Source organism: Macrotis lagotis, chromosome X, assembly GCF_037893015.1.
Source record: "Macrotis lagotis isolate mMagLag1 chromosome X, bilby.v1.9.chrom.fasta, whole genome shotgun sequence".
Classification (NCBI taxonomy): Eukaryota; Metazoa; Chordata; class Mammalia; order Peramelemorphia; family Peramelidae; genus Macrotis; species Macrotis lagotis.
In genome coordinates this window covers 635,472,344-635,496,799 of record NC_133666.1, presented here as the reverse complement: position 1 = coordinate 635,496,799, position 24,456 = coordinate 635,472,344, and the positions used below count along the sequence as shown (strand labels likewise).

The 24,456-nt window shown below is 38.0% G+C and overlaps 7 non-coding genes and 1 pseudogene across 7 annotated transcripts; 3 read left to right on the top strand and 5 right to left on the bottom strand.

Annotated features, from left to right (window-relative positions):
• The first annotated feature begins 1,185 nt into the window (after nucleotides 1-1,185).
• Nucleotides 1,186-1,257, top strand: TRNAP-AGG (transfer RNA proline (anticodon AGG)). The gene has a single exon. It is a non-coding gene; the product is annotated as a tRNA-Pro (tRNA).
• A 2,250-nt stretch (nucleotides 1,258-3,507) lies between these two features.
• On the bottom strand, nucleotides 3,508-3,589 carry TRNAS-GCU (transfer RNA serine (anticodon GCU)). The gene has a single exon. It is a non-coding gene; the product is annotated as a tRNA-Ser (tRNA).
• A 2,993-nt stretch (nucleotides 3,590-6,582) lies between these two features.
• Nucleotides 6,583-6,655, top strand: TRNAV-AAC (transfer RNA valine (anticodon AAC)). The gene has a single exon. It is a non-coding gene; the product is annotated as a tRNA-Val (tRNA).
• Nucleotides 6,656-7,495: 840 nt separating this feature from the next.
• Nucleotides 7,496-7,568, bottom strand: TRNAF-GAA (transfer RNA phenylalanine (anticodon GAA)). The gene has a single exon. It is a non-coding gene; the product is annotated as a tRNA-Phe (tRNA).
• A 4,486-nt stretch (nucleotides 7,569-12,054) lies between these two features.
• Nucleotides 12,055-12,127, bottom strand: TRNAV-AAC (transfer RNA valine (anticodon AAC)). The gene has a single exon. It is a non-coding gene; the product is annotated as a tRNA-Val (tRNA).
• A 1,583-nt stretch (nucleotides 12,128-13,710) lies between these two features.
• TRNAH-GUG (transfer RNA histidin (anticodon GUG)) lies at nucleotides 13,711-13,782 on the bottom strand. Its single transcript has one exon. It is a non-coding gene; the product is annotated as a tRNA-His (tRNA).
• A 2,636-nt stretch (nucleotides 13,783-16,418) lies between these two features.
• Nucleotides 16,419-16,492, top strand: TRNAN-GUU (transfer RNA asparagine (anticodon GUU)). Its single transcript has one exon. It is a non-coding gene; the product is annotated as a tRNA-Asn (tRNA).
• A 6,848-nt stretch (nucleotides 16,493-23,340) lies between these two features.
• Nucleotides 23,341-24,456, bottom strand: LOC141497327 (hsp90 co-chaperone Cdc37-like 1; annotated as a pseudogene).

The window sequence follows — 24,456 nt, the reverse complement described above, 5'->3', positions numbered from 1 at the left end:
TGGATGAATAAGCAAGCAATCAAACAAACAAATTAGTCCTTGTTCTCAAGGAGCTCATTGACTTATGGAAGAAACAATATGCAAACAACAATGCAGAAACTACACATATACGGGACTAATTGAGGAGACGATCAATTGAGGGGAGATAATAGAAGCATTAAAGGGGAGTCTGGAAAGACTGCTAAGGAGGACATAGGATCTCAGCGTACACAGACAGTATCAGGTATACCAAGATTAGTAGCTCGGGCGGTGAGGTGATGAGGACCAGTAGCAAAGTGGTAGACATTTTAGAGGAAAGGAGTCATAAATTATGTCAAAGAAATAAATCACAACGATTTAGAGAGGTAAAATCGACAGGCTTGGGAAATGATTTGCTATGGGGTGAGAAAAAGACACAGATACAGTCACAGAGATACACAGAGAAAGAGAGACAAAGATAGAGAAAGAGAGATTGGATGTGATCCTGGGTGACTGGAAGGATGGTGGTGCCCTCGACTGTGATTGGAGAAAGGGAATAAGTTGGGGGTGAGGAAACGATGGATTCTACTGGTCACATCTCAGGAGTGTGTCCCCCCCCCCCCCCATTTTCTATGGGGTTAGCCACTGCCTTGTTGTATTCCTGGATGCAGTGACACCTGATCCTGTCCTCTGTTCCTCATCTGTGTTTTGTGAGGGCCAATCTAGCTAATGGGGGTAGGCCTCTCAATGGACTGGCGTCTATTGACAGTGAAAGGATGAAATCTTTGGCTTATAAAACAATATAATTCGGCACTTGAGTCCCTTGGAAGTTGGAGAGGCGGGGGAAAGATTCCAGAGGTTAGACGAAATCATGCAATTTTCTTTTCTAGTCTCCTGGGGAGCTGGGATTATAGGAGACTTTAAAGGTAGGCCTCTCTCCTCTCCCCCTACCCCCTTCCCACCCCTCCACTACCCACTTCCGTGTGAGTGTTTGACAAAGTTTCCAAATTAGGTGACTCTAGACACACTAGGTGTCCCCTGGGTCGGTAGGAAGTGGTTGGGGTCCTGTAGTCACGTAATGTTGGAACCGTGAATCGTGCCGAGTCTGTCTTTGGATTCATTAATACAGAGAGATTCTTGAATTTCTTGAGGAAGCTTCTTTTTGAATCTAGAATAAATGGGGTCAATCGGGAGAAGAAGGAAAGCTTGTCATAGTCTTCATAAGTTGGCTCGTTGGTCTAGGGGTATGATTCTCGCTTAGGGTGCGAGAGGTCCCGGGTTCAAATCCCGGACGAGCCCTTTAGCTTTTAGATTCCCCTCAACAATTCTTAACTACCGCCCTCAGGAATCTAGGAAAAAGAGCGCCTTCATTAGTACTGGACAAGTTTTGGTTGGGACCACCTTCACATCCCACTTAACCCCTTGTTTCTCTACGTCCTTCCGGTCCCCTGTTATGTCCACCCGGAGTCTTAAGAGTGTCCATTTCACTTCACAGAAGAACACCCACCTACGGACCTAGAGGAAATGCTTTTCTGCTATCAAAAATACTGTTCCTTTGCTTAAAAGAGAGGTCTTTCCTCCTCTCTCCCCCAACCCACTCCTTATTCGTCCTCGGACACTCTCTTTCCCAGTGCTCTGAGAATTCAGAATTGCCCCCAGAAAGGTGAAAAAGGACTATGGAATATTACTCAGAAATAATAAAATCCTAGATATTACAATTTCCTTTTCCCTAACTGGTCGACCCTTCCTACTGTTTCTTCTCAGTCCTAATTTTAACACCAGCTAAGGTTGTACCCTAAGGAAGGAGACAGGATCACATCAGATGATAATGCAGGTGATAGTCCAATGGCCTAGTGTCAGAAAAATCTCATTTTAAATAAGGGCTGAGACACTAGATGTATGATCAAAGACAACTTACTGTTGTGAAGTAGAATCCTTCCAATTTTATCACCAATCAGTCAATCAATCATCATCTTCATCATCAGACAAACTGATGTAAGTCAAGTCAGTGGAGGCTGGTAAGGACACATTTCAAGGACTGGTACAACATACAAAACCACCTGCACACTCCATTCATCATCCTTGTAAAGGGAAAAATGGATCAAGAAAAGCAATTTATTTTTTGGAATTCAATTTTATTTTATTTTCAGTTCCAAATTCTCTCCCTCCACCAACTCCCCTGTGCACTGAGGAGTCAAGAAATATAAAATCCATTACAGATGTAGTTCTGCAAAACAAATTTACACAATAGCTATGCCCCCCAAATGAATAAATCGATAGGCAGATAGATATTGCCTTTTTAAAAAATGGTCACAAAGCACCAACGCATCTCATTTTTTTCCTTCTCAAGTATGACTAACTTTATCACAGTTGAATTTCATCTTAGACTTACACTAATGTTCCAGTTTGCATACTGACACTGCAATCCTGTTAGGTAGCTCTTAGCAAACTGTCTGACACATTTGTTGAGAGTTGCACGTCTCCATGTAACAGCTAGCATTTATATAATATAACACTTTAAGGTTGCTAAATGCTTTCCAACAAGGTCTCATTTTACCTTCACTTTAAACCTGGGAATTAAGGGGGGAATTTTCCAGATGAGGAGACAGATCCAGAGAGGTTGTGAATTATCTAAGGTTGTGGAGTTCCTAAGGGTCTAAAGCCAAATTTGAAACTAGGCCTTTCTGCTCAGCATTCTGTTCCTACAGCACTTAGCTGTCTCTTTGTCTTGATTAAATGAAGTTAAACTGTACGGAACCAATTTTCCATCAAAATTAGAAGTACTACTTAGATGAAAACAAACAAACCGAAAACCCCATTTCAACCTTCATAAGCATAGTTGGGTAGGATTTGAAACCCAAGTTCATAATTACCCAACCACTACAATTTAGAGATAAAATCTTTATGGTAACATTTTTTAATATAGAGATTTTATCTGGGTGGGTATTTTTTCCTATACAAGTGAATCACAACTCCTCTGATTTACCACATGCTCTAATCTAGACTTTCTATAGACAATTTTTTTTCTAACTAGACTACCTTCGGGTCTATGCAAAGACTCCTAGACCCACGCTTTTTGGTTTTCCAGTAACTGACACACCTTCCTCTCTAAGGACCTAGCTTTCATAAAAGTCCTCCATCTCCTGCACCCTTTCCTCTTATGCCTATCCACTTTTGAATATCTTCTGACCGAACTGCCGGAAATGCATTATCCATTGAAAAATTATTGAGAAAGAGAGTCTATAGAAGCGCAGATGTTTAGGCTATGTGATAAGAAGAAACTCAAGAAATAGATTAACCAAGCTATTTCTTTTCTGGGGTCCCTTGGAAGTCCTCATGCAGTCATTGTGATGGAATGAATAGGAACCTCTAATTTCCAAGTCGAAGAAGAATAAAGGAGCCTGGCTCTAAAAGTACTTTTCCAAAGTGTTCCCTTGAGTAAGGATTTTCTTTCTTCTTTAAGGAAGGAGAGGCAATAGAAGCTTGGCAAGGTTGTGGAGAGAAAGAAGGCAGAAGAAAACGCAGTACGAAGAAATCAAAACTTCGGAACGACGAGGATGGGATTCGAACCCACGCGTGCAGAGCACAATGGATTAGCAGTCCATCGCCTTAACCACTCGGCCACCTCGTCCACGTTAAAGATAATTCTCTCAATTTTCAAATTTCGTTTTGATACAGACGTCCTTCCTGTAGTCACTGCAAAATCTTTACAAGATTAAAATTTTCCATTTTGGGTGGAAGTTGGCTCGACCTCTTAAAAATCACAGGCCACCGAAGCACGAGGAATAAAGGTGTAAGGTCTTCACTTTGGAACTCTACCTCACTCACATCCATTGTTTTTTCCCTGCCTCGAAATTGTAATGATTATATTTCCTCTCTTCCAGGTCTATCGAGCATCTTCTCTGGGAGCTACTTCACTCCCTCATATAAGACCTGGAAGGTCGGTTCTCCAGCGGGCTAAGTACTTCGTCGGGCAGTTACCCTATACCTTCTGGGTATCCACATTCAAGCTACCTAGCTCAGCAAGTCCTTACAGGGAGGCTCCTATATAACTAGCTCTAATCAAAGATATTTATGAAGATGGTAGAGTTAGGAACAAATAGCTGAAAGAATATTCCCGCCCCATGCCTGATCTAATAATATAGTCACCCACAGACCCAGAGAGTCGGGAACAAGCAGAATAAACTGGCAAGGAGACAGCCAAGCAGGAAACATTTTTCTTTAAATATTTTTTCCACTTACATATAGAGATAACTTTCAACATTCATTGTTATAAAATTGTCTCCCTTCACTGCCCCCTCCGCAAGACAGTAAGAAATCTGATATCTTTCCATATTAGTTGTGCTGTGAAAGAAGAATCAGAATTTAAAGGGAAAAATGTGAAAATAGTATGCTTTGATCTACAGTCAAACTCCATAGTTCTTTGAATGTGAATGCCACTTTCCATCATGTCTTTTAGAACAGTCTTTGATTGTTATATCCTTGAAAAGAGCTAAATCTATCATTGTAGATTATACACAATGCTGCTGTTACTGTGGACAATGTTATCTTGGGAAATAATATTCCTGAGAGAATTCAGTTCTTAATATTGAATTAATACATATCTTAATATATTACGATGCTGAATACATATCCTTTTTCTGCTGAAATCGTCGCTTGGCTGGCTGCCCGACTTCCCAACCAACCAACCAACCTAGCAAAGCTGCTAAGCAGTCTTCTCTTCTTTGGTCTGTTTTTCTCTACCACTGAGCTCTCAACTGCCAGGGCGAATGCTCTCTTGAATCCACTTGTGCTCTTGTTTCCTGTTTCTTCCCTCTTCACAGCCAGCATAGATAAATTTTAGGAGAAAATAAAACTGCAAAGAGGACCCTGGAAGTAACGAACAAACCACCCCAAAGATCAAGGGAACATACTGATACAAATTATATCATATATTAACTAAAATTCATATTCTAGTACTATGTGCCAAATCGGGAGAAATCATTTAGACGCTGCTTGTCAAAATATTGGTCCTAAGATATTTAAATTCTATACAAAATCCAGTCTCACAGTTCTAGGCCAGCAGAGTCTCACCAAGATTCTCAGCTTTGAGATAATGACTTTGAAGTTTTACCAATAACTCTGAGATGATTTAGATATGCTAATGAACTATTCCCAAGATGGCACATAAGATTTAGTCTGTTTTTCCCAAAAACCTATGAAAATGAGACCTTAAACTCCTGCCCCATTTCCATCGGGTCCACGCTGCCTAGTGCTTGGAACTCTAATCCATGGTTAAGTGAGTGAAACTCCCTGCCTCTCCTTTTCTTCTTTCCCATCTTCACCTTGCCATTTCCCGTCCCCATGCCACCCTCTGTGTGTGGTACCACTTCTCAGGGCTTATCTCTGCCTTTCTGAGCTTTTGCCCTCATACTCTCCGTGTTAAATTAAAATGTGATTGATACCCATATCCGAAAACAAACAAACAAAAATAGCAATAACACAAGGAGAAATACAGACCCAGTACAATGGAAAAAAAGCAAAATTCATGATTTTTGCAGATGTATAGTAATTTATTTACGAAACCCATGAGTCAACTAAAATTTTAAGTAAGGGAAGAGCTCGAGAAATTCTATCCAAAAGAATTATAGAACCTATAAAGTAATTCGGAATGTATTTATAAAGTTACATTTAGGAACTCTATGAATTCAGTTATAAAGCACGTTCAGAATTAAGATAAAACTACAGAATTGTGGAGACAATTACTCATAGGAAGGCTGAATCAATACAATAAAATTCCTAATATTATCTCCGTTCCTTTCCTTATTCAGTGCTGAATGGCTCAGACTACCAAGGGAACTTTTGATAAGGTTAGAAAAGATTCATTGAAATTCATTTGAAAGGTTTCACCTTCTGAACAGCATGAATGTCGTTGAGAGTAAAGATGGAAAAAAAAGGGGGGACTTTAAAAAAAGGTAAATATTTCTGGTTTGTCAGACTATCCCTTCCCCATCCATCCCACTTGAGCTTTTATTTCAGTTTGCTTTTTAGTGAATGGACTGATCAACTCAGGAGTTTCTACTCTCATATTCAGCCAATAGACTGCTTTATGCACATCAGTAACCCGGAGACCAATGAAAATAAAACTGGTAATTCAAACTCTGGTTTTTCTCTTTGCAGAAATTATAAAAACAAGGAGACAATGCCACATCAAAATACAATGGAGAAGCACTGTAGTGGTTTTCCTGCCAATTGTAAAGTTTCTAACATTTAGAAAAATGAGATATGGCTTTGCAATAAAAGATAATCCAAATTTTCCGCAAATACTCAGGAACCATTTTTTTTAGTTTGGTGATAAACCATGCTCTCCCTAAAATCCCAAATCTTAATTTATTTAAAGCTTGAAATGTGGTTCTGTTCCAATAGGAACTACCTTTCCCTCTCTTTTTATATACTGAATTAACTTTTCTGAACAGAGTTGGCATTTTCTAAAAATTTCCTAATAAGAATTCATAATCCTCTTGAACGCAGTTGAATTGTCTTATTTTTTTCTCAGATCAGGCAGTTTATTGGACTAGGAACAAGAGTTTAAATGTGTATTGTCTAAATTTATTAACTTTTCTTGGGAAGGTACTCACTAAGCTGGTTTCCGTAGTGTAGTGGTCATCACGTTCGCCTAACACGCGAAAGGTCCCCGGTTCGAAACCGGGCGGAAACAGTTTCCCCAATTCTCTATTTTGGATGAGACAAAACAACCTGGCTTTTCCAGACCCATTTACTTTCTTCAAGAATAAATTGAGAGAAAGGAACCCAGGTGCACCATCTTAATCAATTAATTCAATTTTCATCAATTCTGTCCTCTGCAAAATCCTACTCGAACACCTCCTTGTCCTGGAGCGAACCCTGATGGTCATAGGCAGTTCTGGAAAAGATCACAGTTTAGCAGATTTTGGCACTTTGGTTCTGACTACAATCCAGTCAGCATATGGATTGTTTACCTGCTTGGATGGTTCATCATCAGTAACCCGAGCTCTTGGTTTTTGCCATGGTCAACTTTGAAACAAAAGTACAAAATAGGTCCCTGGCCTATGTACTGTACTCTTTTATTTTTGCTCTGCAGTAAGCGTGGCAGAAAAGGGGGGGGGGGGGGTAGAAGACATTAAGGTTCATACTGCTTTCAAAGTAGCTACAGATATTAAAACCTAGCTAATTGGTCACCTGTGGAGTGAGGTTCGTCCTTCATTCTCGAAGAAGACCAAGACATCAGGATGGTGGTGCCATGGCATGTATGCGAAGTGAATTTGAGTGCTAAATTACCTGCTTCATTTTTTCCTCCAGAGCCATCTGGGTTCAGTGACCAGATATGAACCAGGACTACGGAAGATAGTCTTGAATGCGAGGTAATCAGGGTTAAGTCACTTGCCCAAGGTCACACTAGTAAGTGTCTAAAGTTGGATTTGAACCCAAGTCCTCCTTATTTCAAGGTGGACATTTTATTCACTGTGCCATCTCACTGCCTTTTGTTCAGTGTGTAATAAGGAAAATTAAAAAAAACTTTTGCCGAAACCCGGGATTGAACCAGGGACCTTTAGATCTTCAGTCTAACGCTCTCCCAACTGAGCTATTTCGGCGAGATAACAAATTGACAAAAACATCAGCCCTGGAGTCCGGAGAATGTGAGTTCAAATCTTTTCACAGACACTTGATGTTTATTAAACGAGCCTAGAAAAGTCACTTACCCCTGATTGCTTCGTATCCAGGGCGATATCCAGTTGTCCAGTTTCATATCTGGCCCAACTCAGAAGGCTCCAAATGAGAAAGTGAAAATGGGGATTTTAGCACAGCACCCCCTCACTCAAATCCAATCTTGTCATCACTTCCTTACTGTCTGGGTCATCTTCGAGAAAAGGGACAAACAATAACAATAAAAAATCAGTAGTAAATGATGTTAATTTGATATTCTCACTATGAATGAATGCAAAAGACAGATTGTAGTGAAATGGAAATAGGACTCAGAAATTCTCTTTGGAGAGGTGAACAGAGTTGGCTTTTGAAAACATTTTAAAAGATACGTTCTATAGTATGATGCACATGGTGAGCATTAATACAATCACCTTGAAGATCAATGTTTAGAGGCAGTTGGGTGGTTCAGTGCTTGGGTTGGGGTTAGAAGTTTAAATTTGACTTCAGACTCCCTCCTTAGCTGTTTAAACCTAGACCAGTCACAATTTTTTTTAACTGTAAAATAGGGGTGATATGACACTTATTTTACAAGGTTGTTGTGAGAATTAAGTGTGAGAAAAATTTGGGAACGTGCTTAGCATAATGTATAATTTAGTACTCAGTGATGTCAATGAAAAGACGAACTTGGGAAGAATAATGAAAAATAAGCTAAAAACAGGGTTTAGAAAGAGGGAAAGAGGCATTATGGCATTATGAAATATTGTTTTCCAGGTTTATTGGGGGGATGTGAGGAGCTATTGCTCTTATTATGCCATCTTAGTAAATGCTATTGCTTTGTTCTGATTGTGCTACATTCTACTAGAAACATTTCCTAATGATAGTGCCTTCCTTCTGTTGACTATCTCTAAATTATCTTGTATCTGTCATTTTTTTTTTAATACAAAGTTATTTGTATGTTGTGTCCTCTTTTGCATTAAGGAAGGTCTATATTTTTTGGTCTTTGTGGTCTCAGGGCTTAGTACAATGTCTGGAACAGGTCAGGGGGTTATTTGTTGCTTGTTGACTAACTGAAAGAGATAAAAATCACACCACCTTCTCTCTGTGTCGTCTCTTCCTCCTCTCTTAGCCCCTTCCTTTCCTCAGAACCCTAGGCCTAGCTGGTTCTCCTGAGGATTAGCTGATACTCTTAGGTCTGGTTCTATTGCATTTCAAACAGTTGTTATCTAGAGGCAGGAAATCAGAGGGGGATCCTGTTCTCTTTCTCATCACGAATTGCCTTTTACTTCCCCAGGTTCTCTACTCCTTCCCTTCCAGGGAACTGAAGTGATGTGAATCCAGTGACTGCTTCCTCCAATCGTTGGAACCAGAACATGCTGTATAATTCTAATAATTTAGTCTTTAGATAACTTTATACTTTAAATAAAAAGGTTTTTACTGGCAGGTGATGGAACACAGTGGAAAGAGCACTGGCTCTTGGATTCTACTTCAGATATTTAGGCCACTTTGATTCTTCCCCCCCTTTTACTTTTTATTTATTTTCATCCATATGCACATGTATATTTTTAAGTTACAAAATTTCCTTCCACCCTCCCTTCCCACCCCTCCCCCACTCTGTGCCAGTCAGTTTGTATATTTTTGATAAACATGTGTTTTTCAGAATGAGGAATTAGGATTAAAGGAGATACATAAGAGATAATTTTTATAAAGTGTTTGTCAGGTTCTGAAGGGTGTGTGTGTGTGTGTGTGTGTGTGTGTGTGTGTGTTTCTTCCTCTGGGTAGGGATAACATTGTCCATAGCTGGGTAGTACAGTTGTCCTAGCTCTCTGGAGTGCTGAAGTGCTGAGAGGAACTGCTTCCATCAAGGTTGTTCATCTCACAATATTGTTGTTAATATATGCATTGTTTTCTTGGTTCCACTCCCTTCACTCGCTAAATCATTCTATGCTTCTCTAGAGACGGACTATTTTTGTTTTCTTTTTGAACTATAATATTCCATAGTTTTTATGTACCATAACTTGTTTATCCAATCCCCAGTTGATAAATATTCCCTCAATTTCCAATTCTTTGTCACGACAAAAAAGAGCTGCTATGCATATTTTGGAAGATGAAGAACTTTTCCCTTTTTTTTATAATTTCATCTGGATATAGACCAAGAATTTGGAATTGCTGGGTCAAAGGATATGAATAGTTTTATTGCTCTTTGGGAATAGTTCCGTATTTCTCTCCAGAAAGGTTGGACCTGTAAAGAACTACACCAGCAATGCATTAATATCCTATTCCTCCCACAACTTCTCCAACATTGAGCATTTTCTTTTTTTCTCATTTTGGCCAATCTGGCAGGTATAAAGTGATCCTTCATTGTTGTTTTAATTTGCATTTCTCTAATCAATAATGATTTGGAACATTTTTTCTTATGATTATATATAGCTTTAATTTCTTCATTTGAAAATTGTCTATTCATAGACTTTGACAATTTATCAATCAGGGAACATTTTATATGGCAAAAAGACATCTCAATATTCCTGGATATTGTAGAACAAGAATATAATAATTCCAATCCCTTGTGCTTTTCTCATTTGCCTATCTAAATCATGCCACTGTGGGACCCCAAGAATGAAAGGTAATTTGTTTTTCCCAGTTTTCTAAAAGAGACCTTTCTCTTGTAGGAAAATTGGATTACTTTTATATAAATCAATTCGTATTCAGAGCTCAGCTGTCCAGTGAACCGATTGAGAAAATTGCAATGAGTTAAACTGAACCTCATCTCTTCTTTATCCCCAAATTTTGCCATCAAATACTTTGCAGGAGAAATAGCTTTCTTGGACTGGTTCCACAGAGCTTCTTTAAACAATTCTCCTTCTTTCTGAAATATAGCACAGGGAACATTTAGAAAATGAGAGAAAAGTGGAAAGAACTAGCCATGATAGCTTCATCTAGACCAGGTTAGGACAAAATTTTCCTATTGTTAGACTAGAGAATCTCAGGAATGTTTTCAATATATGGGCACTGGGAGATAGATGCCTGTATGGAGGCATTTTGGTCACTCAGGTGTATGTGAGTCAGATGTGGGATTCTCTGAACCCACATATACATTTTACAGGGTCTACCATTGGCTTATTGAATTACTTGGATATTTCTTTTTAAAATTAAATTTATTGTTTACATTTTACATTTAAAATTTTAAATTCTGAGCTGTCTCCCTCCCTCCCTCCCAATCTCCACATGAAAGAAGGCCTCCATTTGACATATGACAGGCACATCTAGCATTATAAAGATATCTATGTAAAACCAAAACGTTGCATACTTCTATTTAGCAGTTCTTTCTCTAGAGTGGAAAGTATTTTCCTTGATAAAATTTTTATAGTTTAAATTTGAATATTTATAATACTCAGAATAACTTAGTTGTTGAAGTTATTCTTCAAATCATATTTGCTGTTACAGTATGGTTCTGATCATTTCACTCTTTAGTATTTTATTCAAATTTTCCCATGTTTTTCTAAAATCATCCTGCACATAATTTCTTAAAGCATAATAGTATTCCATTACCACAATTTGTTTAGCTATATTTCAATTGATGGACATTCTTTCAATTTTCAGTTCTTTTCCGCCATAAAGAGAACTGCTATAAACATATTTAGAACATATAGGTGCTTTATTATTTTTTTATTTAGGTTTTTGCAAGGCAAATGGTGTTAAGTGACTTGCCCAAGGCCACACATCTAGGTAATTATTAAGTGTCTGAGGTCGAATTTGAACTCAGGTACTCCTGACTCCAGGGCCGGTGCTCTATCTACTGCGCCATCTAGCTGCCCCTACCTCCTTTCTTCTTTTCCTGTTTTTTTTTTTCATTTTGAAGTTAAATACAAAACAAAAAAGAGAACACTTCCATGTACACAGCACACTATAAAAAAAGAGGATTCAATATAAAATCATGATTTTCCATTTTATGTTGTTTAGTTTTTCGAAAAACTATGTAATAAATACTACACATCAATTCAATGCTACTTTGCTCTTCTATGCTTCCTTCTAAGTTTTTCTTTTGTCTTCTGCTGTTCACTTTTAATTTTCTTTCTCCCTTCTCACCCTGCTTTGAGGTTACCATTAAACACAGACACAGACACACACACACACACACACACACACACACACACACACAAACATATGTCTAATCAAATCACTTACTCTTGACCCACTTGGCCTGGAATCCAGGCCTATCTCTAGTCCTCCTGATTCATATCTGGTCACTGGACACAGATGGTTCTGGAGAAGAAAGTGAGGCTTGTGATTTGGCATGGTCCCTTCTTTCTCCCCCAATTCAATTCACGTGCATGTCATGGCGTCATATCCCTGATGCCCTGATCTTGTTTGAAAATAAAATACAAATAACTGCTTTGGGGTCTAGTTTCAGGATTCTTGCACAAAAAAAAGCAAAACTGTTTCCGCCCGGTTTCGAACCGGGGACCTTTCGCGTGTTAGGCGAATGTGATAACCACTACACTACGGAAACTCGATTGAAGAGAGGTGGGAATCTTGATGAAATTCATCTTTATCAAATTCTCTTTCTTTTTTTCCCCCAAGACCAATCAAATTTTGTCATTAGACATGGCTCCTGGGAAACTGTCACAATTTTACCAGCTTGTTTACCTAGGAATTCTACTTTACTCAAGGGACCCGAATCACATTTTCTGGCGTCCTAGCCATAGACAACAAAAACATAGAAAACAACCACAAACCTTTGATACTAAGAGTGTGGGAGAGAAACACTTCCTCCTGACCAGCTGGCAGAAATTGCCCTTGAACTTCAAACTTGAGGGAGCTGCTTCCTCTCTCCCCGCATTGGAGGTCAACCCCCATTTGCAAGTCTTTTTGCAACTCCATTTATGCAGTCTAATCACTCAGATCCTCGTGCTTTCACTGCTGCCACTGTCATTTTCTGGTGTCCCTCTCCTCCCCTTCTTAGTCTAGTCACAGAAGCCCTCAGAAGAGTCGAGATCTAGTCGCACAAGAGGACTTCAATCTCTACCCTATTTCTGTCGAGTGAAAGGCAAAAATCTCTAGTCTAAAGGGTCAGGGTATGTCCCACAAGAAGACCTGTGTAGCTACTCCCTCCCCAACCCCGCCATTTTGCAGAAGAGGAAACCGAGGCTGAGAGGTTAAATGACTTGCTCTGTGTATGAGGCAAACAGACATTGAACTCAAATCTTATCGGCTCCAAACTCAGTGCACTTGCCCATTGGGAGATGTTTCAATACTATTTTGTATAAAGAAGTGGAGGTATATGCAATGCTACAAAATCCTATCCATTATGATAAGTTTGTGTAGTTTGTGAAAATCAAAATAGTTTGTCTTACAGTAAATGTTCAAATAATTAAGTGGATATAAGAGGTGGAGTTAATAAGAAAGCTGGAGGGCAGGTAGTGATAGGAGACTTGCTTATAATCTCTTAGGGAGATGGGTGCAAATGAGAAGGAAAAGAATATCAATATTAATATCTATCTATCTATCTATCTATCTATCTATCTACCCATCAGCTGGATTGAATTTGAACCAAAAATGTCTAGGGTGATTTTACCTTTACCAACTAAGGAACCACCCCTTTTAAAATTTAACCTAGTATAACAATGAAAAAAAGAAGTTCAAAGTTACAAAGAACAAACTTGGCCCCAAAGAATGATAGGAGATTCCGCTTCCCCCTCACTTTTTTGCTGGAGTTTAGGGCTCTGAAACATTTCAATACGATCAGATTAAAATAAAATCTACAGGGGTCGTGAGAAGAATGGATATAGGGAAAATTAGGTTATGTATTTAAAAATAAAAGATACCAATAAAAATTAAAAAAAAAACTTAATCACCTTGTCACCTTTCTCAAGGAGTTCTGCTCTGTAAGACTTAAAATACTACATACATATTGTTATAAAATGTTATATTTTTATTAAAGAATCAATAAACACTCCTTCAAAAAGCCCAAAATAGTGATGGGAGAATGGGAGGTCAAAAACCAAAGTTTTTAATAACTGGTGTGATAACTACTCATTCCCAACCTATGGGAAACCAGACCAGCTACATAATATAAATTCTTGTAACTGACTCTGCCGTGACTCGGATTCGAACCGAGGTTGCTGCGGCCACAACGCAGAGTACTAACCACTATACGATCACGGCACGCCACTAAGTCAGCTGGCAAGCCACGCTCCAATTTAATCTCAGTAGGCTTGGACGCAATTCATTTGTTTCGATTTACTATTCTTTCAAATAACAGAGGTGTTGAAACACTCCTAGCTAGTTGTTAGGCGACACTTCCCACAGATATTGCAAAACTCCGAAAATAGGCGTCTGGCCACAGGAGACAGCTGACAGGTTGCCTGTGCACAGTCTGCACCATCCCTCTAGAAATCACAAAGCAAACAAACAACAACAAAGTACACTGTTCTCTGATCCCTTGACACTCTCAGGAACCCTGACCCCCCTACCCCATCCACTTTGGAACACACACACACACACACACACACACACACACACACACACACAGTTCGCAATTTTCTTTTTCTTCCAGCCCCGCTCCATTTCCTAACTTTAATCTTTCCTTGTATCCTAAATAGAAAGGGTCGATCAGGTAATAGCCTCCTAGGGTGCGCAGCATGTATCCAAAGTCGGAGTGCACAGTCTTTAGGCCCTTGCAGAAACTGGAGGAAAATAAGGAAGAAGTGATTGGAACTTGAAACATTTGGGGTTTCCCCTTATTGCTGTATCCTAAGAGAGTCCTGGATGCGCGGGATGTTTGCTGTCTCTTCTCTCCTTTCACTTCATTTTCTTTTTTTTTTTTTTAGGCTTTTGCGAGGCAATGAAGTTAAGTGACTTGCCCAAGGCCACACAGCTAGGGAATTATTAAGAGTCTGAGGCCGAATTTGAACTCAAATACTCCTGACTCCAGCGCCGCTGCTCTATCCACTGCACCACCTAGCCACCCCCTCACTTCGTTTTCGATCTCATTTTCTCTGGAATGGTAAGTCAAGGCCCTCCGGCGAGCGGGTACTTTGTAAATCTCCAATTCTTCCGGAAGGTGCGAGTGATATCCGTTTTGTCAGTCTGCCTCTGATGATCCTTCGTGGAGGAATCAGCATTGAGGCAAGGAAAGGCAGCGTAAGTGTAATAACTAATTATTCATCTACTAAGATAGAAGTATCTCAGAGGATGTAGGTGACCGTGCACCAAGAGAGAGGTTTTCATCACAACCCAAATGAAATAAACTCACATATTTATATGCCAGACAATCCTATTCTCCACTGCATGTTGGTGCTTATTTTGTGAAAAGCCAAAGGGCATAGTTTACAGGATATAATTATTAAGGATTTAATATAATAATATTAAGTGGACATGAGAGAAGGCGTGATAACCCATTCTGTGACCATGAAGCAGATGCAAATTGGTTCGTAATAGTGCTTGTAAGAAGATTGCCTGACTAAAGAACTATTTTTTTTCTCTAAAGACCTCTTTTTCTTCAGTAGTAGTCAACCAATCTAAGAAACTTCAGGGCTGAGCAGTGATAGTAGGAAGGGTAGGCCAGGATGGAGACTCCTGGGGCACATATCAAGAAATACTTTTGTAAACCAAGTATTTTAATGCCAGAAAGTAAATTTCTTTAGTGTTTGTATTGTAGGGACTCAAATGGAGATAATTAGGGGGAAATAAAATCAATTTCCCATTTCCCGATGTAGCAGATGGGATAAGACTGTAGTTAATGGAGTAGTGGGTGGGTTAAAAAGGAAAGAGGCTATCCAACCGAGTGGTTGGTGTGGAAAGGTTGAGAGGTTTTATATCTTTTCATTTGATCAGAAATACATTTTTCCTTTCTCAGTGGGAGACAAAATAGGACAGAGGAAGGTTATTCTGGGATTTGAAAGTCGGGTCTCTATGCAACCTAAAAAGCACAATCACAACATCTCTTAATCAAACCGATTCCTACCGAGGGATAATAGCTCTACCCACTTATTCTCACCTTTTCAGGAAGGACAGCCTCCTCAGGAAAGTACTATTCTCTTCTGATTAAGTTAAGGAATCAAAATGTAAATCCTTCCTAAGGAAAGGAGCAAAAGCCCACACCCGCAAGCTTTATGTGTCTTTATGGTTTACTGAGACTTTCTCCTGTCACCCAGAGGAGGGAAAGGGAGAGATAAGAAAACCTCTCACTTAGTGTTGTGTTTAAAAAAACTTATTTAATTCTTTGTGTTAAGGAAAGGGAGAAAAGCGATCTCCCAAACTCATTTGATGTATTACGATGATTTTGTCAAAGGCTTTCAATGTGGTAACAAAGTGTTAAACTAATGGTAAAATTAAAATACACCCCAAGAACCTTTTACCCCCATAGACTAGTTAGGTTGGAGATAAAGAAATTAGTCACACTTTTCCAGGACTTTAAACATCTAAACTCTGGTAGAATTCATTGGTTTGAATCCGAGAGTTGGAGGACTCCCTCCCCAGAGGGAACTATTTTCTTAGGGGATGATGATGAGGATGATGATGTTTGTCCTTCCTTCTGGAAGAAGAAACATGTGAATTGGATTGAGTGAGGGGTGCTGTGCTAAGTAAGTCATCAACCTCACTTTCTTCTAGGGAGGAGAACTGATCAGTTATGAATTAGGAAGACTGGAGATGGTCCTAGATGCGAGGCAATCCGGGTTAAGTGACTTGCCCAGGATCACACAACTAGTGTCAAATGTCTGAGTTACATTTGAGCTCATCCCCCTGATCCCAGGGCTGGTATTCTATCTCCTGAGCCACCTAATCACTACAGAAAGCAGGTCTCTGTGGCGCAATCGGTTAGCGCGTTCGGCTGTTAACCGAAAGGTTGGTGGTTCGAGCCCACCCAGGGACGTTTTTCCCACCTTCAACTTTCCAAGAATTCTTTGCCTGTCAAGTCTTAGTGTTGGCACAATTTATCAACATGACTCCTTTGCCTAGTGACTGAAGTCTTAATAGCCAGTCGACACCGGAGTGGGTAGCTGGCTATGTTTCATGGGTTGTTGGCTATATTTCATTCTGTGGAGCTGCTGCTCACTCATTTAGGCTCACATTCCTTAACTTTTGACCTTGTATGTTCACATAGACCGTGGAGGATGACGTTTCAAGGAGTATGATCTTTTATTACTTTTTTAAAATAATTTTTATTTACATATTCAGTTTCTCCCTATATGTCATCCTTTCCCTTTCGGGAGAGTCAGATACATGATCTGGTAAAACAAATGTCCAAATTGACTATATCTGAAAAACACACACATCTATACTTTTCAATCCAGTCTTTTTTTTTAAAGTGTTTTTGCAAGGCAAACGGGGTTAAGTGGCTTGCCCAAGGCCACACAGCTAGGTAATTATGAAGTGTCTGAGACCGGATTTGAACCAGGTACTCCTGACTCCGGAGCCGGTACGTTATCCACTACGCCACCTAGCTGCCCCTCATCTATATTTTTCTTACATTTTAAATTTTCTGCTAGGAGATTAAGTATTGTGTTTTATCCTTATTCTTTGGGTCTCTGTGGTTGATCATTATATTGATCAGAATTTTGAAGCCTTTTGGAGTTGTTTTTCTCTAAATCTTGTTATCATTACATAAATTGTCTTGTCCTGCTTCAGTCTTTGTCAGTCCACTACTTCCTTCCTAGTTTCTTCTGAAATGTTCCATTCCATCATTTCTTATGGCTTAGTAATATTCCGTCACACTCACATGAGGCTATTTTTTTTTTTTTTGGTCAAGAGGCCATCCCCTTAGTGTCCAATTTTTGGTTACCTTTAAAACTGCTGCTATAAAATTTTATTGTACATATAATTTCTCTTCCTTTCTTTGATTTCTTTGGGGTGGATTATAGTTTTAGTTATAGACTATATCTGAATCAAAGGAAATGCAAATTGGGGGTATTCCAAAAATTTCAGAATAGTGAGATCAATTCATAACTCCAGCATAGGCAAGTAGGGTTCTTGTTTTCCTTCATTCCCTCCTTTTTTTAATTTGCTATTCTCAAGGTATGAGGCATTTTTAATAAGGCTGTTGATAGTTTAATTTTTACTTTTGACCATTGCCTATATCCTTAGGCCATTTATCTATGAGAAATGGCTTTTATTTTATAAATTTGAATCAGATTCTTATTTATCTTAGTCATGAGACATTTCTCATAGAAATTTGTTGTGAAGATTTATTTCCATTTACCTGTTTTAACTTCTAATTTTGACTAATTTGAAATTAGATTCATTTAAGTTTATTTAATCAAAATTACTGAAAATTTATGAAGTGCATTGAAAATTTCATTGTAATTCACATATTTAAATAGAAAATATTGCAAAGCAAGTCAGTGGTTGTATTGATGTTTAATAGTAAGTTTATAAAATTATTTAAAAATATAACTAAATTTATTATGTAACTATTAGCACTTAAATAAATTGGCTTTTTATAATTTATTTATTTTTTATTAAAGATATTATTTGAGTTTTACAATTCCCCCATCTTACTTCCCCCCCCCCCCATGGAAAGCAATCTGTCAGTCTTTACTTTGTTTCCATGTTGTACATTGATCCAAATTGAGTGTGATGAGAGAGAAATCATATCCTTAAGGAAGAGACAAGAAGTCTAAGAGGTAACAAGATCACACAATAAGATATGTTTTTTTCCCCTAAATTACAGGGAAAAGTCCTTGAACTGTGTTCAAACTCCACGGCTCTTTATCTGGATACAGATGACACTCTCCTTTGCAGACAGCCCCAAATTGTTCCCTGTTGTTGCACTGATGGAATGAGTGAGTCCATCAAGGTTGGTTCTGGGTCTATATCTCCTGGGCCCAATATTGCATATGACTTTTATTGCATTGTGATCCGAGAAAGATGTATTCATTATTTCACTTCAATTGAAGCAAAATATATTTTGCTCCAGACTTTTACCTTTACTCTATATGTATCTCTCTGCTTAATAAATTGGCTTTTAAGATCTCTTACTTCTCTAGATCATATGAAATTGATTTAAACACACAAAGTACCGATTTCAATCACACCCTATATTTCTGTATATTTTATTGGATATTTTAGCACTAAGTGACTGATGACAACAATTTTTTTTAGGTTTTTGCAAGGCAAATGGGGTTAAGTGGCTTGCCCAAGGCCACACAGCTAGGTAATTATTAAGTGTCTGAGACTGGATTTGAACCCAGGTACTCCTGACTCCAGGGCCAGTGCTTTATCCACTGCACCACCTAGCCATCCCTGATAATAATTTTCTAATGGGATTTAAAATCTGGGGAAGCAAATTAACCTTTAATTTCACCCCTCCCATATCTCAATCCCCCCCACCCCAGTACTTTTCCCCTATGCATTTTAAGTTTTGTCAGTTCTAAGAAGACAACCCTGAGTTTCTTAGCGGGACTGACCAGGCTTCTCTCACTTGGACTATTTCAGTAGTCTCCTAATTGGTCTTTTTTCCCTAATTCTTCTCCTTTTTAGTGCATGATTCACACATTGCTAAAATTATTTTCTAGAAGCACTATCCTTCTTGCCTCACATATATGCTTCCATTACAATCAATCAATCATTGTGTATTTATATGTGCCTACTATGCTAATGCTATTAGATTATAACTAATTAAAAAAATCCCCAATTCTCAAGGAAATTTCATACTATCATCATTCATAAGCTCTTTTAGGGCATTTTAAAAGTCAAGCAATTAGATGCAAAACTATCCTTATAGGCTTATATTTTATTTTTCTTCCTGAAACCTATGGTTCAGGGAAACTGACTTTTTTCTTTTCCTCAATTATAAGATATGAACTCCCATACTTTTGCCTGGGTTGTTCCACAGGCATAAAGTGTATTTCCCCATACATTCATTTCTTTTTTTTCTCATAACTTCTTTTCTTTGACTACATAAGGATCATCAAAGCTAAGCTCAAATGGCATTGTAGATTCCTACAGTTGTTTGTACCCACCCCTATGCCCCACTATATATAATCATATATACAATATATAGTGATAACTGGTGTCCCTTTCAGTCTTTAGCAACTTTGTAGGTCTTAAGATAGACTGTGTTGCAAACAGAACCAAGATGAAAAGGAATGTAGTAAATTGAGAAAGAATTTTTACAAACTAGTGTTTCTGACAAAGGACTAATTTCTAATACATATAGAGAATTGAGTCAAATTTATAAGAAAACAAGTCATTCCCCAATTGACAAATGATAATATGGAAAAGCAATTCTCAGATGAAGAAATTAAAGCTATCTATAGTCATATGAAAAATTGCTCTAAATCATTATTGATTAGGGATATGCAAATTAAAACAACTTTCAAGTGCCACCTCATACTATCAGATTGACCAATATGAATAAAAAGCAAAATTATCAAAGTTTGAGGGGATGTGGGAAAACTGGGACACTAATCCATTGTTGGTGGATTTGTGAATTGGTCCACACAATTTAATAATCCACATACTTTAAAATGTTTTAGGGAAAAAGGTATAGCCTTCAGTTCCATATGGTCTTTCCTTCAGATGAAAATTAACTCATCACAGAAGAAAATGTCTATGATTTCTTTCCTCAAAACCCATTTACATGGAACTCTCCTACTTGTTAGAGTCATGTGAATATATTCACTATTTTAAAAAATTCATAATTTGTTATTTGTGGATAATATTAATTATATTGTTTGTGGATGTTAATTAATTTTCTATTTCTTTTCCCTTTTAATTTTTGATTTTGTTGATTTGAGTTTCCTGATTTCTTCATAAATTTTTGCAAATATGATGTCCACTTTATTGGCCTTTTCAAAAGACTAATTCCTAGGGTTTCTCTGACAATTGACACTGAGCATTGATGTTTCATCCTTAAGTGTTCCTTCCAAACCAGCTTCACTGGAGTACAGCAAAGTCAACAGTGAGACTATCTCCTGGTCGCCTTCTTTCTGCATGGTCCTTTCTATTCTCCAAAACTTAGAGTTCTAGGTCCAAAATCTGTTTCTTTCCACTTTCTTCTCTTCCTCCCTGCCTTATGTCTGAGGAAGCAACATAAATGATTCTCTTTTTTTTAGGTTTTTTGGGGTTTTTTGCAAGGGAAATGGGGTTAAGTAGCTTGCCCAAGGCCTCAGAAATAGGTAATTATTAAGTGTCTGAGGTCAGATTTGAACTCAGGTACTCCTGACTCCAGGGCTGGTGCTCTATCCACTGTGCCACCTAGCCACCCCCTAAACTGTTCTCTAGGTACTTCTAGCATCATTTGCAAATTTTTTAGGGTACTTAAAACCTAAAAAACTAGATGCTAAGATATCCTTTTAGATATATTTTTTTCCCTTGAAATCTAGGGTCCAGGGAAACTATCTTTTTCTTTTCCTTACCTATGAGATGCTCTTCTATACTTTTGTATAGGTTGTTTACCAGGCATTGAATGTATTCCTCCACTTTCATTTCTTTAAATCCATAAGTATCATCATAACCAATCTCAAGTGGTATTGACTTAAGATTTTTCCCTGATCCCTATTGTTGCTTGTACTGACTCCCCCTCCTCTCCTCCCCTCCCCATCATATTGCACTGTGAAAGCCTGTGCCCCTTTCAGTCTTCAGCAACTTTTTGTAGGTCTTAAGATAGGAATGTGCTGGCAATATCCTAAATAGCCTCACAGAGACATTTAAAAAATTCTGAATGTGAGCCCTTACACCTCGAAAATTAGCAAATTCTACAAATTAGAGATAGATTAACAAAGTGACAGATTAAATAGTTAATAATACATATTAACTTCAAAAGCATATCATTTGTATATAACCATTTCTGCATTTTGAACATATAGGTTTATTTAGGTAATTAGAAATAATTTGATTATAAACAATATTTGAAGAGTTCTTTTTATTATTATTTTGACAAGTTTCAGCATATATTAATATAAATGGAATTTTAATATACTTGTTTACAGTTGTGTATATTTTCCTTCAAATTTTTTTTTCAGGATTTTGCAAGGCAAATGGGGTAAGTGGCTTGCCCAAGGCCACACAGCTAGGTAATTATTAAGTGTCTGAGCCTGGATTTGGACCCAGGTACTCCTGACTCGAGGGCCTGTGCTTTATCCACTGTGCCACCTAGCTGCCCCCCCCCCTTAATTTTTTTAAAGAGAGGAGATACTTTAAGGATTACTTGATTAATCTTACTAATAATCAAAGAAATGAAAAATGAAAACAAATCTTGAGGTACCATAATTCTTAAATTTCAAGTATAGTTTATGCAATACACAGGCTATTTTTAGAACATTTTTATCTGTGAATATAAGAGATAAAAACATCCTCCTAGAATAACAGGTGGGTTTGTTAAAACCAATTAATTCCTCCTGGGTCATTTGTGGTAATTTATCTCCTTGTAGATAATTTATTTTTCCCCTTCCCTTTGTCATCAGATAGTCTTGTGGGGATAATCACATTTTTGAAAAGTTATAATTTGTAACAGTTTTTTGAGAATATTTATTAATATATCATTAACTTATTTTCCATTTCTTTTGTCTTTGTGGTTTTGTTGATTTGAGTTTGCTTATTTCTTTTTAAATGTTTATAAATTTGATTTCAATTTTGTTGGCCTTTTCAAGACTAATCCTGATTATATTTATCCATTCATGTAATTATTCACTTTATTCCTATTGTTTCTGCTTTTAATTTTGCAATTTCTTTCTAAAAAATCTTTTCTTTGACCTTTTACCTTATAGTTTTCTCTAATATTCTGATAAACAGATAAAGAGAAATGAATATGAGGAAATGGAAAAGACAGAAAAAGATAAGGAACATTTAAATATAGAGGCAACTATTTGGAATTTAGAGTCAGGCAGAATGTGGGAAAAATGATTTTTACTAATTAAGAGAAGTAGGTCACCCTAGGGTTCCCAGAGGGTAAGTGATTTATATTGATATCCATTCAAGAGAGATATGGGGAAAGGAAGGAATGAAGTACAGTGTTATAGAAAAAGATATGAGATCTGCTCCCTGTCAGAAAGTGTTTTGCACATAATCAATAGGGTTAAAGGTGGTTTACATCTAAAAAAAATGGAAAAGACAAATATATTTCCCAATGTGACTGTAAATCACCTAAATCATTGAATATATGGCATATTTACTAAAATGAGGGAAAGAAAGGGAGATCAGAGATGAGAAAAACTTAGACACAGGAGAAAAGACAGTCAAATCATTTCCATGTCTCCATCAGAAATAACTGATTGAATGGATAGGCACAGACAGTTCAAACCACATTTCCAGGTTTCTCTTTTTTTAAAAATTTTTTAAGTGGATATCAGTTACTGATTTATTGCTTTTAATATGATGAAACACCAGATTTAACATCTAAGTTAGCAATATGATGCAAGTATATTTTATCTTTAATTGTCTTTGTAGAGTAGGACACGAATGTCTTTATAAAAAGAGACTGTAGCAGATGCCTCCTAGAATCAATCAGTTCTTGTAAACATTGTATTTGTGCAGATTTTCATACTTTGATTCCAAAATTGAGCACAATAAGATTAAAGGCAAATTTAGGAGCCCCCCCCCCAAAAAGTCCAGTTTCACATCCTGCAACATATGGTGTACCTCTCCCTCCCTCCCAGGGGAAAAAAAACACCCCCACCCCCAAAAAGACAAAAACAGAAACAGAAAACCTAGCAGCATATTTTTTCAAAAAAAAAAAGACAAAAAAATTACAAAATGTTTCAGTACTGTCTTCCCCTCCCATCAAAAACCAAACAAAATAAAGTGCAGCACCCATAAAAGTGTCAAGAAAATAGACAAATTCTTCCTTTTCTTGGAACAAAATAGCACTTGGCCTCAGCAGTCTTAACCGAACTAATTACAGTGTCCATCATTTTCGGTTCATCATGGTCTTTATGAACCACCGAGTCTAAGCTGCAGAGCGCTGTATTTGTGCAATACTGAAGAGAATCTGGATTCTGTGGTAAGGATTCTAATACACCTATAAATCCAATACCAACGTGAGGAACATGATTCTGAACTGACAGAGGGTGAAAACTTGGTGATTGAATATGGTGTCTTACTCTTGACTTGAATGCTTCAAGTTCATTTTTGAAGGCTTCAAAATAACCCTCTTCCTCAGCTTTGGCTTTCTGGAAAAATAAAGGAAAACACCCTCGTGGATCCACATTACAGTTTTTGGCCATTTCCATAATAAACTGCATTACGAACGGCTTGATGTGCTACTTGTTCCATGAGAGCCCCTTTCTTTTCAGCTTCTAGGTGAAAACACCACAAGATGAGAGACTTAGTTTCTTCACACACAAGGTAGGGTTGGTCAGACAAGAATCTCTGACTATCATCCCATCGATTTAGCATAGCAAAATGTCTAATTTTTTGCTCATACTTCTGCACAAATGATTTGGATTCATCTTCATCTTCTATTCCTTTACTTTTATCTTGATTAATAAAACTCTTATTAAAAACATCCTTGCTAATGGCATCCATATTCCATAAACACATTCTCGCTGTACCAGGGCCTCTTCTTTTTGTCTCCATTCTTCTTCCCTTTGCTGCGGTTCTGACGTTGCTGTTTGTGCTTTGGCATGTTCCTGATCCAGGGACTCAGGCAGTGCTAAACTACCAAGTTTCTGCTGAGCTTCAGCTAGATTCCATTTGCACGCTACAGGGCTTGTCAAAAACCCTTTCTGCTTTTGGCAAGCCCGTTCAATCCCTCGGTTATGCATCCCGGGGTGGTCGCCGGGTGGCCGCGGGAAGAGTCCGGAGACACATCCAACTCCGACTCCTCGTCCGCCTCCCCGCCTTCCCGGGGGAGGGTCCAGGGTCCGGGCGGCGGCCACGGCCGCTCCATAGCTCCGC